Here is a 4,742-nt window from a genome sequence, read left to right on the forward strand (position 1 = left end):
CTTAAGTTCCTTCAGCTCTTCTGGACCCAATTTGTACGGCCGTTTGCACACAGGCTCAGTACCTTGTTCAAGCTCAATGACAAATTCAACTTCTCAGTGTGGAGACATTCCTGGCAGTTCTTCTGGAAACACATCTTCATATTCGCAGACCACAGGGACTTGCGAAATAGGATTAATCTCACCCTTTTCATTCAAAGAGAACAGACGGATTGTATCATCGCGCACCGCGAATATAATCACGTACTCCGAAGAGTGAGTAAGCTTCACTTATTTAGCTTCACAATCAATCGATGCCATGTTCATGGCCAGCCAGTCCATACCAAGGATCAAATCAATGTCGGAATTGCCCAAGACAATAGGAGACGCCAGGAAAGAATAAGTACCCATCTTGACAGAAACACTAAGAACGAACAAACTAGAACTCAAATGCTTCGCAGGGGAAACGACTGCCAACGGCTTAGACAACTGCTCCTGACGTAGATTATGTTTGGATGCAAATGGATATGACATGAAGCAATGCGAAGCACCAGAATCAAACAACACTTTAGCAGGAATATCATTAACGAGGAGGTTACCCATAATCACATCTGACGAGTTTTCTGCCTCAGCCGCATTCACCATGTTGACTCGAGCAGACCTGGGGTTGAACTTCACGAGAGCATTGCTTGGAGGTTTGCCTGGAGGAGGGGGCAGAAGACGGAGCTGAGAAGTGCACTTGTTGGCATAGTGACCCTTCTGCCCACACTTGTGACAAGTAACATCTGCTGGCTGACGGTACTGTGTCTGAGGAGACCCTAGCTTCCGCTGCTGGAATCTCTGCTGAAAAGCTGGGTTGGGTGGGTGGGAAGAACCACGGCCACCAGAATGCTTCAACTGTTGCATGTGCCGAGGAGAAGGAGGAGACACCCAATACTTCTGTTGCTTGTGAACCACCTGACTTGAGGAAGACGAGCTGGAATCTCTGAAGCGCTTCTTAGAATTCTCCACTCTGAGCAAAGTTACCTCAGCCCTGAGAGCTAAGTTGTAGAACTTATCGAACTCCTCGGGATCGTGCAAAGCGAGAGCTAACTGCAAATATTCTTTCAAGCCACCTCTTGTGGGGACCCCGACTTACTAGTCGAGATCGCCGTGCTCAGTAATCCTAGAGATCAATGCTCACCGAACACAGATACCGATTAAAAGAGTCTTACATCCAAGTATCGATTATTACAACACATGACCGAAGGGTCAAGTTCATAAGACAGGGCCTAAGGCCAAATAACTCAGATACACTAGTAGCGGAAAACATAGGGCTAAGCGGGTGCCTATGCCGTCAAGCCTACACCGACAGGCATTCTGACTCGTAAGCGTCCTAGTTCGCAGGCGCGTCTCCGAAGACGTACTCATCTCCAAACTTCGGTCCTTCCATGTCTAGTCAATAACATAACCACTGGCAAGCCAATGAGTACTTTGAATGTACTCGCAAACAGCCCATGATATAATCAACGAAAGTAAAGGATAACAATATCATGCATCTTTAGTGTAACTCATTTGGGTGGAATGATCATGAATATGCATCAAATTAAAGAATTACTCTTGAAGAACAGGTTACAGATATCAATATATCTATCGAGGGCTGAACCATCTGGGTTCAACCTATATGCAAGTCACCAAACTTGGTTATATCATTGCTATCATAGCAATACCTTTCTCAACAGCACACACACACTCACACTTGGTTTATGTGGAAATAGCCCGATGTAGTTTAAGCAGGATTACCCAACTGTCCTTGACCATGGACACGGCTATTCGAATAGCTTACACTCTGCAGAGGTAGTACGCTGGACCCACGAGATCCGGGAAACTTTCATGTCATCCATGACTCGCGGTATATCACATACCCGAGGTAAGTACCCGATCAGTGCCTTTCCCCTCACGATACTAGACAAAGAGGTCCACTCGATTGGTACCCAGCCCACATGTTGTACGTCTTACGAGCACCAACTCTGGATAGTACCAACCATGCGGGGACCAATGGTGTGACTGGAACTCATAAAAATGGCATAGTCGTCCTACCCGGCATGACCCCATCACGAGAGTGACCACAGATCACTCCGGCACCGACCAGAGTAATTAACATAGCCCCGTCCCATAAGGGGTAACGTGGTCGTACTCGTAAGGTTGGGACGGTCGACACATCACAAATCTATTCCCATTTCCAAAACCATACTCACACAAATACCGGGTGCATCACTTCACCAAAAGTGACCACCTACTCATCATCACCCTCGGGCATTAGTGGCACCCGGCGGGGTTTTAGGAAACTCTTGCTTTATATCAACAACATGCTCATGATAATACTACTTCTATCTTTACTTGTCAACATGGTATTAGCAGGACCCTCAAGGGGTAGGGTCGAGCTCAATGCATGTGCTCCGGGGGAGCCTTCGGTAAAATCATATCAAATGATTACCGACACTTATGATCATATGCAACGGGAATACTTGCTATCTTAACATGCAAAGTAACATATGCTCAGTCATGGTCAAAGGGTTGCTTGCCTTGGTCAGCTAAATATCCGGGGTCTTCGAGGTCTTCCGCTCCGATTCCCTCGTCACACGGATTTTCTATCATCGATAAAACAGTAAATAAGAAATAGCTCACACAGAAACAGTCCACAAACTCATTTTAAAAATGTTCTCTATTACTCATAAATCTAAGGTATCATTTTAAAAATATTTGCCTTAATTTTCCTTGAAGGAATATTTTTGAAATCAACCAAACAGAAGCAAAACTATTTCAATTTAATCCTTTTTATTATTATAAAATAGAATAGTTGTTGGACAAATTCATCCAAACATATCATTAAATACTACACATTTTTAGAAGAATAACAGTGGAAGAATCATATTTTTACACTAGTTAAATGTTTTTATAAAAATCTTAGAACCAGGGTTTAAAAAGAATAGAAAAACCGGCTAACTCCTGGCCTGGCTCGGCCCAGAGCTGGGATGGCCCATGGCCAGCCGACAGCCTGCCCAGGCGCGCGCCGTCAGGTTTGAACCTGACGCGCGGGGCCCTGCGATCAACGGTCGAGGTCAGCGCGGGGGAGGAGGCTGGGCCACCGACAGGTGGGGCACACCTGTTGGGGTCGTCTCCTACCTCTGGCCAGAGAGGAGCAGGAGGACGTCGACGAGGTTGCCGACGCGCTCATGCCCCAACGAGCACAGGAATGGGTTCGCCTTCCTGTCGCCTACCTGCTGGTGGTCGAAACAACGACGGGGAGGCAGGGGTTCGCCGGCGACGAGTAGGCCGTAGCGGAGGAGTTTCGGGAGGTGGTCGAGGGAGTGGCTTGAGACACGGGAAAGCTCGGGTGAGTTGGGGGAAAGCTTCCTGGGATCGAGAGGGTTAGTTTGGTGGGTCGAGGGGTGCAGGAGCCGTCGTGTAGCCGGGGATCGACCGGAGCTCCGAGGCGGAGGGGCCTCGGTCGATCTCGAGCACCGGGGCACTACTGGTTTGCTCGGGTGGCTAGGGAGGTACTAGTGATCGTGGTGAAGCTATCTCAGGGGTGCTGGAGCGAGGGGGAGGGCTATTTATAAGACCAGGACGGTGAGCAGATTCGGGAGCGCCGGTGACTCACCATGGCGCGCATGGGGGTGCAGAGAGAGGCTGGGGTCAAAACCACGGTCTCAGGACGTGGTTTTGGATTGCCCGATCCCTCTGCAACAGAGAGAGAGAGGGGGGGGAGTCGAGCATTTGTGGCTGCGTAACCTTGGTCGGTTTTGGTGCGCGCGGGCACGCATCGCGCGAGCTCTAGCGCGGGAGAGGAGGGGCTGCTCGACGCAGAAGGGTTGTCAGGGAAGAGGTTGGACATCTCGGGGGAGGCTGGAATTGGCCGAGGGCGTCGCCCCCACCTCGGTGACTCCCTGGTGCGCGCCCAGATCGCAGTTTTGGCATGCCATGGCATGCTGGTGCGCTCTGAGGCACTTTGGACGTGTCTAGCATGTCCTGGCACTGGCTGGGGGTGTGGCTAGCCGTTTGGTTCTTGTGGGAGCTTCGGCTGGTGAAGGGAGGCAAGAAATACTAGTGTTGTCAGTCATGAACTGAGATCTAAATTGGGGTTTTTTGGCCTTTCCACTTTGAACCTGTGAGGGGCCAATTGACTGGGGTTAGACACAGGTGCTGGCCACTTAACATATGAGTTTGAAGCAAAGGGGTTTGGTTTACCTGTAGCTAAGGTGGCTTTTTCCTATCTGTCAGAAGGTGTTCGATAGTGGCTTAAGGGTGTTGCACCCCACCACTCGTGCTGCAACTTAACAGGTTTGGGTTTGGTGGTAAACCATGGAGTTTCACCAAATTTGAGCTCCAAAGGAGAAGTTTAGCTTTGTAAACTTGAAAAATACTCCAATAAGACCAGATCTGTTCCTTCCAAAGGGAGTGTGGGCAAACTAAGTCCCACAAATCCCATTTTTGGTGTCGAACCCTTATTTGAGGTATTAGGCACTCCTGCAAAGTTTTAGCATCATTGGACTAACTTTGCTATGTAGAGTTGCTCTAACTTGATTCTGGACAGACAGGTTTTTTGGGTTATTTGGGGTCCTTATTCACCTTTGATCAACGTGAAACTTTATTAAAAATGCCAAAACAAATAGAATATCTTTTATGGTTTTAATCAATAAATATAATATAAAATGGGGTTTAAAATCCTATGTATGGAAAATATATGTCCTTCTGACCATCTCTAAATTTAATCAGATTTTTCT

This window comes from Hordeum vulgare, chromosome 2H (assembly GCF_904849725.1).
Source record: "Hordeum vulgare subsp. vulgare chromosome 2H, MorexV3_pseudomolecules_assembly, whole genome shotgun sequence".
NCBI lineage: Eukaryota > Viridiplantae > Streptophyta > Magnoliopsida > Poales > Poaceae > Hordeum > Hordeum vulgare.